The sequence below is a fragment of the Anolis sagrei genome, chromosome 2, assembly GCF_037176765.1.
Source record: "Anolis sagrei isolate rAnoSag1 chromosome 2, rAnoSag1.mat, whole genome shotgun sequence".
Classification (NCBI taxonomy): domain Eukaryota; kingdom Metazoa; phylum Chordata; class Lepidosauria; order Squamata; family Dactyloidae; genus Anolis; species Anolis sagrei.
This window is the reverse complement of record NC_090022.1, coordinates 281,229,435-281,241,879: the sequence shown is the minus strand read 5'-3', so window position 1 is coordinate 281,241,879 and position 12,445 is coordinate 281,229,435. Positions and strand designations below refer to the sequence as shown.

At 40.9% G+C, this 12,445-nt stretch overlaps 1 protein-coding gene across 2 annotated transcripts in view; it reads right to left on the bottom strand.

The window, feature by feature from the left end:
- PDZD2 (PDZ domain containing 2) overlaps positions 1 to 12,445 on the bottom strand; it is a 342,438-nt gene that overhangs the window by 293,970 nt on the left and 36,023 nt on the right. For both annotated transcript variants that reach the window (XM_060761354.2, XM_060761356.2), the window contains exon 2: positions 679 to 816. The gene's annotated coding sequence lies outside the window, so the exon portion shown is untranslated. The remainder of the gene's footprint in view (positions 1 to 678; positions 817 to 12,445) is intronic.

Below are 12,445 nucleotides of genomic sequence, written 5' to 3'. Positions count from 1 at the left end.
CAATATGTCCAAATGTGAACACTGGTGGAGTTTGGGGAAAATAGACCTTGAAATTTGGGAGTTGCAGTTGCTGGGATTTATAGTTCACCTACAATCAAAGAGCATTCTGAACTCCACCATCGATGGAATTGAAGCAAACTTGGTACACAGAACTCCCATGGCCAGCAGAAAACACTTGAAGGGTTTGGTGGGCATTGACCTTGAGTTTTGGAGTTTTGGTTCACCTACATCCAGACAGCAATGAACTCAAACAATGATGGATATGGGACAAACTTGGCATGAATACTCAATATTTCCAAATGTGAACACTAGTGAAGTTTGGGGGAAACAGATCTTGACATTTGGGAGTTGTAGTTGCTGGGATTTATAATTCACCTACAATCAAAGAGCATTCTGAACTCCACCAATGATAGAATTGGGCCAAACCCTCACACAGAACCCCCATGACCAACAGAAAATACTGTGTTTTCTGATGGTCTTTGGCGACCCCTCTGACACCTCCCTCACAACCCCCCTCCCAGGGGTCCAGATCCCCAGATTGAGAAATGCTGCATAAAACAATATGTTTTAAATGTAATGCAAACACTTCATTCAAGGACTTGAGATAATTTTGCAGTCTTTTGTGAGGTTAAATAAATCGCCAAATAAATGAGAAATAAATAGCCAAATAATGCTTACTTTGATTGCTTCCAAATCTTCTTGGTGATATCAGAAGAAGCTATGCTTCAGGTTTCCTTCTGCCTTTGCTTCATTTAGTGAAAGAAGCGGATTCTCCATCAAGAGTGAACCATCTTTTCTCCATGACAAGACCTTGTCCTGAAAAAAAAAGATTTATGTTTTAAGAGTAGGGAGTTACAATATGAGGATAAGAAGGACAGCAACAAATGCAGATTGGTGGCCCAAGTCACTAATAACTGAATTCAAGACTTCAGAAGCCTTCTATTTACCTCTCTGGCCTAAGGCAACTGGTGGATCGGTTGAAGACAAAAGTATTCCTGCTGCTTTACAGTACAACCTCAACCCAACAATTTAGTCAGATGAGAAACCTACAGTGAAAGAGGCTTCTTCTGGAGAAACAGGTATCACAGAAAACTAAGCAGGTAGGTTGATCCATTCCACCATAAGAAATGTGTCAAATGCTCGTGGAGTTTTGTAAGCCACAGACAAACACACATAGAGCTTGTAGATCATGGCTTCCCACAAAGTCAGAAGTCCACATAAGAGTCAGGTTTGTCCCCTTTAGCAATCACAAGGAAGAGATTAGAAGTATTTACTTTTAGTGGAAACTGCATTTCCCGATCCTGTTCAAGCACATGTGTCAAATTCAAGCGGGCCAAATACAGTCCATTATGTCATTCCATGTGATCCTTCAGATCCTGGACTACAACTCCTGTATTTTAATCATTAGACATCATGACTAGAGCTGATGGGATTTTGGATACAGCTAACACCTCAAATGCTGAATGAAGTTGGTTCTGTTTAGTCAGGATAATGGAGTTTGAATTTAGATACAAAGCTTGTGGATATGATGCCTGACTTTAAAATGTCCTTTAACCTTTCCACAAACTCGGAGCCACAAGTGTTTCTGGGCTGCAATTCCCATCATCCCCAGTCCACATGGGAGATAATCAAAAGTGATGGATAAAAACTAAAGAGCACTGATGACTATAGGAAAAAAAAATATAGTTGGTCCTCTATATCAACAAATTCTCCATACATGGATTTTGGTCGTGTCAGGAGCGACCTAAGAAACTGCAAGTCATTTCTGGTGTGAGAGAATTGGCCGTCTGCAAGGACGTTGCCCAGGGAACGCCCCGATGATTTGATGTTTTATGATCCTTGTGGGAGGCTTCTCTCATGTCCCCACATGAGGAGCTGGAGCTGATAGAGGGAGCTCATCCACCTCACCCCGGATTCGAACCTGCGACCTGTTGGTCTTCGGTCCTGCCGGCACAGAGGTTTAACCCACTGCGCCACCGGGGGCTCCCATACATGGATTCAACAGCCCTTTGAAGGCAACCATAAGGCTGAAGTGGCCCTTAATGAAAATGAGTATGACACCCCTCGTCTAAAGTATGGTTGAGTCAGAACAAGCTAGTATTGAATTGTGGTTTGAGATTGTTGCTCTGTTCTGAAACCCTAGTTCTTCCCTTTGCCTGATTTTTGTAATTTCTAAAGGCCTTAATCTCCTTTCTGCTTCTTTTGATTGGGTCTCTTGCCCACCTTTCATGTATCTCTCAAGCTCTCCTTCACTACATTCAGCCTCTCCTCCATCCTCCAGTTTATTTCTGTATTCTTATTTCTGCTTCCTTGGCCCCACCTTCCTCCTTCTACCGAAGCCACACTATCCTGTCACTCCATCACCCTTCTCTGGCTACATTCCTATGGCATTCCCTAATCCTGGTTCACTCAGTGGCCATTTGTTACCACCTGCTGATGTCAACTTTCAGACTTTGGTAGTCACAAATCAGCTGCCTAGCCTCCTCACTCTCAAAATAGCAGGCCTGCAGTATGAGTCTTCTCCCTTCCACTTAAAATATCAATCACAGATAATCTGTACTGGGGTGGAGAAAATGTGGTCTCCTAGGTACTAGACCACATCTCCTAGTACATGTTCCCTATTAGCTAGGTCTGATGGGATCTGCAGTTTAGCAGCATCTGGAAGTCTGCACATTCTTTATCCCTGGCCTAATCCAACCTCTCCCTATGTGGTGACACCAAAATGCTTGACTTACTCAATCACCTTACCATGATGTATGCTGCCTGGGGGAAAAAAATCAGAAAATCTAAGCCAAAAGTAATTGAACCTGGCACTCCAATATATCAAGCAGATTCGGAATATCTGTGCAGAAACCTTTTAACTAGACAAAAAGAATTGAACAGGAGAGGGATGCACTGTTTAAAGCATAGAACTATGGGTAATCTTCCACGTCTTTCCAGAAATCAAAATTGAAGCATCAATCTAAAGTTACTCAGATGACAGTCTACCAGTTGAGCCACTGAAGGAACCAATAACATGGTTAGATGCATAGATTAGATCTCATGTGTTGCTTCTCCAATTTTAAACATGAAATTTTAATTGGAAATTGGAGGCCAAAGTTTGCTTTTATTTTTTTCTAAGTACTCATTTTTACTATTTTAATTATTTTGAAGAAAAAAAAATACTGGGCTCACAACAGATATTGCCTGTATGGTGTATCTTGACAGAGAGATAATATTTATCTTTCTTTTACAATATGGTTCAAATTATATTGCAAAGTTTCATTTTATACCTAGGTGATTAATAAAGGAGCAAGCTAATCAAATAGGACAGGTCAAATTCTGGGCAACACTCTTTCACTTCCTTTCAGCACCACATTTCCTGGCTTTGTTCTTTATGGCCTTTTCATTATTGTATACATAAAGTTTTCTACATATATAAACACACAATCAAATGCTGTTTGAGTTGGCTTAAAGTTGACATCAACAACTGATTTTAGGTACTTTTCTTCAATCACCACACAGTATCTCAGAATGGACTGTTAGTCAAAATGCTAGACCAAACTATGTGAAGTTTTCAAAATGGTCAAATAGAGTTTCACTTGTTTGTTTCCCTCCACACAGGGAAGTACAATATGACTGCTGTCTCTGTAGAACTGGTATCCATTGTTTTACTTATTCACATCCAACTAATAGATCTCGGTAGGCGTTTTCTAGTTCCTCCAGTATGACTCTATGGTATTTTGGGGTCAGAAGTCCTTCTTTTCAGTAGATTTTGCTATTACCCATTGTTTAATGAAGTGGTTCTCATCCTGTGAGTCTCCAAGCATTTTGGCCTACAACTCCCAGAAATCCTTGCTAGTTTACCAGCTGTTAGGATTTCTGGGAGTTGAAAGTCAAAACATCTGGGCACCCATAGGTTGAGAACCACTGGTTTAATGTATCCATGTGATACCCAGGAGCATGTCAAAAACAACCCTCCTGGAGGTGAGAACTTAAAGAGCCACTGTTTTTGAGGAATCAATAGCTACTAGTCAAGATATATTTCCCTTACTATCACAAGCAGGAACTATAAGCTCCAAAATTCAAAATATTCCAAAATCTAAAATTGTCAAATACGTAGATGGTTGAGATAGTGACACCTTTTTTCGGATAGTGAATGTAAACAAACTGTTTCATGCACAAAATTACTTTTAAAATGGTATCAAATTATCTTCTGGCTATATGTATAAGGTATCTCAAAAATATCTCATTGTGCACATAGGTAAAGGTAGTCCCGTGACATTAAGTACCGTCATGTCTGACTCTGGGGTGTGGTGCTCATCTCCATTTCTAAGCCAAAGAGCCGGCGTTGTCCATAGACACCTCCAAGGTCATGTGGCCGGCATGACTGCATGGAGCGTCGTTACCTTCCCGCCGGAGCGGTACCTATTGATCTACTCACATTTGCATGTTTTCAAATTGCTAGGTTGGCAGAAGCTAGGGCTGACAGCGGAAGCTCACGCCGCTCCCCGGAATTGAACCTGCGACGTTTTGGTCAACAAGCTCAGCAACTCCGTACTTTAACCCACTGCACCACAGGGGACTCCTCATTGTGCACATACATATATGAAAATATTGGTATTCTGAAATTCATAAAAATCTGAAACACTTCTGATTCCAAGCATTTCAGATCTGGGATACTCAATCTGTATTGCATTTACATCCTAGTTGTGGGTGTCTCACAGACATCTGGTTGGGGGCAGAGTGCTGGATGAGACAAGGCCTTGATTTGAACCAATACATCATTTCTTATGCTCTTAAGAAAGTGTGTTACTAAAAGCACACCGAACATTTGCATTTAAGAAATTCAGCATCTGGCATCACCTCTCTTTTATTTACACCTCTGCATAAAACAACTTCGGTACAAAAGGGCAAGGGCAGTTAGAAACAGTCTCGTCTTTCTATAAATACACACATGGAATGGATACCATGTGTGTGTCCAGAGGGTTTGCTGCACTTGCCTTCATCACTCAACTCAAGACACGCTGGAGATATCCCAAGAGGAAAAGAAAAGAAGTTCAACTGGTGGTCCTTTGAATTTCCTGCAGATACACACAAAACCAACCACCAATTCTTTTTGGCACAATCGTACTCCATAATTAGCTATCCTACTTGACTATGAAGCCAAGTCAAAAATAAACAGGCAGGAAAGTTTGCAGCACATCAGGCTGAAAATGGCATACTCTTGTAAATATGGACATTAGCAAAGATAGGTTAGGGGTAGGAAAACCTTCTGTGTCAAGATACAAGTTCATGAGTATTCCCATACTAAAATAGGAGGAGTCTTTAGGTTGACAATATTATTGGCTATAATTATTATATTATCAACTATTTGCACAGTTGTGTGCTTGTACAGCTGCAAGGCACCATCCATGAAGGAGTTGTGCTACAGACCATGAACAGGATAAGACCACAGAACTCAGGTTCATGGGAAACTTATTTCAGAGCCAGATACTATACCACAGAAAATGTGAACTCCCTCCCCACAATGTAAAAATGATTGGGTTGGATGTCTTTTAAAGTATTCTGCATTGGCCAAACCACACAATAAGAAACCTGTGCCTAACCCATGGGGGGGGGGGGGGATTATGCAGCCTTCTAGATACAGTTCTACTAACATCAGATCTCCCCAGTATAATAACTGGAGGGGGGAGTTCTGTTGACCCATTACATCTGGAAGGTTATATGAATCACAGTGGTTCTCAACCACAGGTCCTCCAGCTGCTTTGGACTTCATTTCCCATAAACACATGCCAGCATGGCTATATATTTGATTCAAGCACCAGGTTCAAGAGGGAAACTATACTTCTGTCTCTGTATGGTGGGAAGAGTCTTGACAAAGCACAATTTAGTCCTTGTGTCCAGAGGAGGGTGACTAAAATGATCAAGGGTCTGGAGAACAAGCCCTATGAGGAGCCACTTAAGGAGCTGGGCATGTTTAGCCTGAAGAAGAGAAGGATGAGCGGAGATATGATAGCCATGTATAAATATGTGAGAGGAAGTCACAGGGAGGAGGGAGCAAGCTTGTTTACTGCTTCCATGGAGATTAGGACAAGGAACAATGGCTTCAAACTATAAGAAAGGAGATTCCATTTGAACATGAGGAAGAACTTCCTGACTGTGAGATCCGTTCAGCAGTGGAACTCTCTGCCCCGGAGTGTGATGGAGGCTCCTTCTTTGGAAGCTTTTAAACAGAGGCTGGATGGCCATCTGTCAGGGGTGATTTGAATGCAATATTCCTGCTTCTTGGGCGGGGGTTGGACTGGGTGGCCCATGAGGTCTCTTCCAACTCTTTGATTCTATGGTTCTATGATTTTCCTTTCTAATTTGAATGGGTAAATTTACTTGGGCTCTACCATTTCATATTGTAGGTGGAGATTGGATGGCACAAGAAGATGAATCTGTGCACTAAAGACAAGAAAAGGATAAGAGGAGCAAGGATGAATTTATCGAGATCATAAACTTGGCAGCAACACATATAACTAATAAAGGAAACCAAATAATTTGACTCCCAAGAAATCTGATGGCAATTTATCCCTTCAACCTTACCATTGAATTAGCACATTACTACTATGCCCAGCAGTTAAGAATACAAAGACTATTCAAAAGTATTCTTTAAAATGGCTGAAAAACAGATTTTCAATTGAGAAAACTTTTTTCTGCACAAAACAAAAGTCTACGTGATATTTTTTTTTGTACAATATAATTCCTGAATGGTGACTAGCCTTTGAAAACTGTGCAGGTTTCAACAAATTTCTCACAGCAAGGAGAAATATTGTAAAATGATTGGTTCTTGGCTGTAAGAACAACATTTAAACTAAGATCAATGACCCCATCAGCAGTAGAAATGTCCTTTTGCAAAAGAGCACATTTCTTTAAAATAAATTTTGTCCTACCCTATGCTCAATGGAAGTCATGTATTGCAGGAAGCAAAGGACACTTTCCTTTTTAAGCAAACAGACAAAGCAGCTTAGATTGGCAATGGGATTCTGGCTGTGGGCCTATCAGCCCACACACAGATCACTAGGCGTGCTCCGATTCCAATCTTGGCACAGGTGAGGTGTGGCACGCTTGCTTGCCTCCTCACAAACTCACAGAGCGGACATGGAAGGAAGCAGACACAACTCCACCACCACCACAACAAAAGCAGGTCACTTTCTACATTTAGATGTTCCTGGGCTTTTGGCTTTATACTCTGTGTGGGAGTGGCATGTTTAAGCCATTCGTGCAAGAACAGAAACAACAAGGGCAAATAATGCTCTTCAGTGCACATCGAAAACATGAACATCTGCAAGTATTTCCTTAGATATATAAACCTCACTTGCCTAGTTTCCAACAGACCTCACAACCTCTGAGGATGCCTGCCATAGATGTGGGCAAAACATCAGGAGATAATGCTTCTGGAACATGAACATAAAGCCTTGAAAACTCACAGCAACCTATCTGCAAATATGGTTGGCATCACAACTTGGAATGGTCAATGTAGATCTCCTATACATGTGCGGTTTTTCTGATTCATTTCTGCCAAAAGTTGCAAGAATATATTTGGCTGAATACTACAGAGCCATAGAAGTTGAGGTCTTTAGCCTTTTCATAGAATCATAGAGTTGGAAGAGACCTCATGAGCCAACCAGTCCAACTCCCTGCCAAGAAGCAGGAATTTTCATTCAAAGCACCCCTGACAGATGGTCATCCAGCCGCTGTTTAAAAGCTTCCAACGAAGGAGCCTCTATCACACTCTGAGGCAGAGAGTTCCACTGCTGAACAGCTCTCCAAACTATTCTGATGCCTCACCAAATTGCAATTTCACCAGGATCGTACCATGACAGTTAAAGCAATGTGCATCTATACTATAGAATTTACGCAATTTGAAACCACTTTAACTGCCATGACTCAATGCTATGGACTAATGGCAGTTGTAGTTTTACAAGGTGTTTAGCCAAACTGCAGATTCCAGGATCTATTATTTGCCTCATCAAACTGCAGATCCCAAGATTCCATTATACTGAGCCATGGTACTGAAAGTGGTGTCAAACTACATTAATTACACCCTTTTGATTCTGCTTAATAAATTGACTTTGGTACCTACCAAGTCAAACAACACTTCTACCTACACAGATGGTTTTGACATGGCTTCATTTTACACATTCCCTATGAAGACTAACCTTTAATGAGAGTCGATTCAGGCAGCACTGGTCCAGAAATAGATATTTACATGGGCAATTCACTTGCAAGAACAAAACTCCCTCTCCCTGATAGATTTGCAAAAATTGAGTGGCCATGGATACATGCATTATTCATCACCTGATGCTTAGGGTTAACATCTCCTTCTCTACCCAACTCCTCCGTCACAATATCCTTCAGTACGAACTAGTTGAGACATTCAGCGGCTGAGCATCAAAGCCAGAATTATTTCTCTCATGTAGTTCTGCAGTTCTCATTTTCCACTGCCTGCCTTCCCTCCTCCCTTGAGGCTCTCTCATCATATAAAGAGTACGATGGGGAAGGAGAGAGGACAGAACACAGCTTGATTCTTTATTTGCTGCCTATATGTCCTTACAAAACCTTCCCGCTTTCAATATCATTTACCTTTCAGAACGAAAATAAGCTTGTGCTGTGGGGGCATGTACAATTTTGTACCGACAAACTGCTGAGGGAAAAAAAAAACAGTCAAAAACAATTTCTCCAAACCCAACTCTGCCAATTCCCACCCATGGTCCCTAGACACCTGCAGCAGCTTCACTTGATAAGCAAAATATTTGGGGATGGAATACTGAAGGAGATCCTAAGCAAAGGTAAACATGGAGTTATACCCCAAATGCAGAGAAAAGTAAAGTAAATACAGTCCCCAAGGTATCTTTTGCAGGTTTGTTCTTAAGTTGAATCTGTATGTAAGTTGCAACAGGTACATTTTTAAGTGTAACTCCAACTATGTTCCGCAAAAACAAAGTACCTCCATTCTCAGTCTTGGGCATGTGACCCAAAGAAATTTACCCTATTTTAATTTTGGCCCCTTACAACTGCCGGGTTGTACAGACCTGCCTTATCTAAACAGTCCATAGCAGAATGCTTCTGGAAATACGACGAGTGTCGCCCATTTCAAATTGGTCTTTAGTGTTTGGAGTTAGGTCAACAAATGATGAAGACATTTCAGACATGTTTTAATTTGACACAGTTTGAATCTGTTGAAGAGAGAGGGTGATCAACTTTGACCAGGTTAATTGCCGTTTAAATAATCCTCCCACTGCAACAACCATGAGAGAGAAAGAGAAACGAGCAAGAGAGAAAAAGTGACAGAAAGGCAGGCTATGTGCATGTATGTAGGAATGAGTGTGTTTTCTGTCTGATCATTACATTCACAAATGGTCCACTCAATGGTTCTACTGAAGGAGTCAATCTTTCCCAGCTTTGCCCACCAGGCTATTCCATGCAACACCAACCGAGATCTGGAGGATGCCCATACCTTGGGAAGTCAGACTTGGCCACGGTAGTCCACACTCTGGTAAAAACCTGTGGGTCCCCAGGTATTTTGGCCTACAACTCCCAGAAATCCTAACCACTTTAGCAGCTGAAAGGATTTCTAGAAGTTGATGGCCAAAACATTTGGGGATCCCCAGGTTGAGAACCACTGCTCTATGAACCATCTTGGAAGTTAAGATCATCTGGGGAGGCCCTGCTCTCGGTCCCGCCTCCGTCACAAGTACAATTGGAATGAGAAACAGGGCCTTCTCAGTGGTGGCTCCCAGGCTCTGGAATTCCCTCCCCAGCAAGATTAACTCAGCACTCTCCCTCCTGGCCTTTAGAAAGAGAACAAAGACATGGTTGTGGGATCAAGCCTTTGGCTAATAAATAATGCAGTACAAAAATAATTAAGCAACATGTACAATGACAATTTGGAATGGCAATGGTGTGTGATTTCTGGATCATGGGATGTTTATACTAGGATGATTTTATGCTTATCTGAATATTAAAATTTTATGTATGTCTTATGTTTAATGGTTTTAACTGATTTTAAGTTCATAGTTATATGTAGTAATTAGTTATTATGATTTCTTTGTGTACTGTACGTTGGCATTGAATTTTTGTCATTAGTATGTTGTTAACTGCCTTGAGTCCACTCGGGGATAAGAAAGGTAGTATATAAATACAGTAAATAAATAAATAAATACATACATACATACATACATACATACATAAATAAATACTGGGGGTCAATTCAGTCCCTACTCCATAAATCAAAAATAAAGAATGGGAACTTGGAGAAGATAGAAAAATACCTACCAAGAAACATTGCCAGGATGATTATAACTATGATATGTATGTATATGTGTGTGTTTTCAACTCACCTGTCGACTTATGGTGATCCCATTACCATAGGCAAGAAATACTCAGAGCTGGTTTTACCAGTTCCTTCCTCTGAAATATAGCCTCTGAGATACAGCAGCTGGTACTCATTAGCAGCACCTGGCAGTCTCCTGTCCAAGTATTAACCATGGCTGATCCTACTTAGTTTCCAAAAGCAACCCGGATCTGGTTGTATAGACACTTTAATGACTACACAACCATGATATATGCTTCTATGTACAACTTACATTGTGCATGTCCCATGGAAAGTCAATGTGACTTTCAAGCTCTAATTTTGGATACGTATTAAATGCATCACAACAGGCACTGCATAATCTCTGTATACCTCCTGGTTAGGTTTATGATGAGCAACAGAGACAGGCAGCTATATCTGTAACAAAAGCGGCCTATTTAATCACAGCAAATGTTATTAAACTTGCGACAAGACATTAATAATTCATATCAGCAAAACAAAATGCCTAGTTAAGGTGGATGTCGGTTAACTTGAAAGCAGCGTATTTGAGAGAAGCAGTCGGGTTCACCTATAATTATCAGATTCACTTTTACGCTGGAACTGGAGCAGACATCCTTCAAGGATCAGCCAGCCTCATTATTAAGTTCAGGGTGACATTTTACTAGAAGTAATCTAGCAAGTCTATCTAGTGATGACAGGTTATATCTTGACTGACAACTGGTCCTCTTAGCATCAGCAGGAGGACGAAATAAAGAACACTTGAGATCGACCATCCTATAATTTCTAACTGTTCGATAATTGTCATCAGCAATGCTCCAGAGCTTGGAAGTTATTTTGGGGGACTTACAACTCCATAGCCATGGTGTCTGACCAATGAGTGGGGAGGTGTAACTGTGAATTGCACCCCAAGAAAAGTAATTTTCCCTCTGAAGCTGTGATAATCTCATAGTGCACAATACGTTTGAATGAATGTGCCAGCCATGGAGCAAAACTTGGGAAGATTAATGTTTTCCAGCAAGTGCACCAGTGAGCCACTTCGGCATGTGCGTGTTGAACTCTTTCACTTGATTTTGTCCAGAAGGAGAATCACCCCCTTTCTCCCATTTCTCAGCAACCCATGCAAAACTGCAGAAGCTGCTAATTTAAAAGTAGGAATATGTATTACACATCTAAAAGGTAAGTCCTCTGGAGGTTAGCATTCCAATCTCAGCATCTCGCAACAAGCAGTGGGGTGTTTTTTGTTTCAAATCCCTGAAGTCAGGAGTGCTAATTCCTTTAAAGTATAGATCATTCCTAATATCTTATTTGTGTCTAATAGCTAGATCAGCACTGGGGGAAACAGCCAAACCGAACATTCAGATCTTTTGTATTTAGCCAGATCATCAGCTATTAAAGCTACTTTACATAAAAGAGGTCAGTTAGTTTGTAGGAATTCTTAACACTTTAGGGAACTCATTTAAAAATACCTGTGGCTGGGAGAAACCACCTGACGCAAACAACAAAGACCTGTTCTCTCAAGCCGGCAAAGATTAAGACTTTTAAGCCTTTTAATCCAAACCACAAAAACCCACGTTGGTGGCACATCCACAACAAAGGTTTGCATTCAAACTCATGACCACAGCAGTTTGCAATGCACTGGCTTTTATTTTGCATCTGCCTGTGTACTTCCACATCTTTGAAATGCATTGCTGACAGTTTCAGTAGCTTGACAGTTTGACATTGGGGAACAACAACACAAAGTTGTTTCAGTGGACTTAAAACTAACATTTGTATGAGTGCTTTCAAGTTGCCTGACAACTTATGGCAGAGTTTTCTTTGGTGAGGAGTCCTTTGAAATGGGTTTACCAGTTCTTTCCTCCCAAACATGGCCTGTAGCACTTGGGATTTGTTGACATCCTCCCATCCAAGTTCTTTCCAGATCTGAACCTGCTTATTTTCCAAGATTAGATGGTACCAGCCTACAGTTTGAAATCATAATTACGTTACAAAGTTACCAAAGGATTATGGAAGCTGAGATTTTAAAAACTTAACATTTCCAACCTCTAATAAAATTAATATTAAATAGATTCTTGTGTCTGTTAAATGGATTCTTCTGTGTAACCCCAA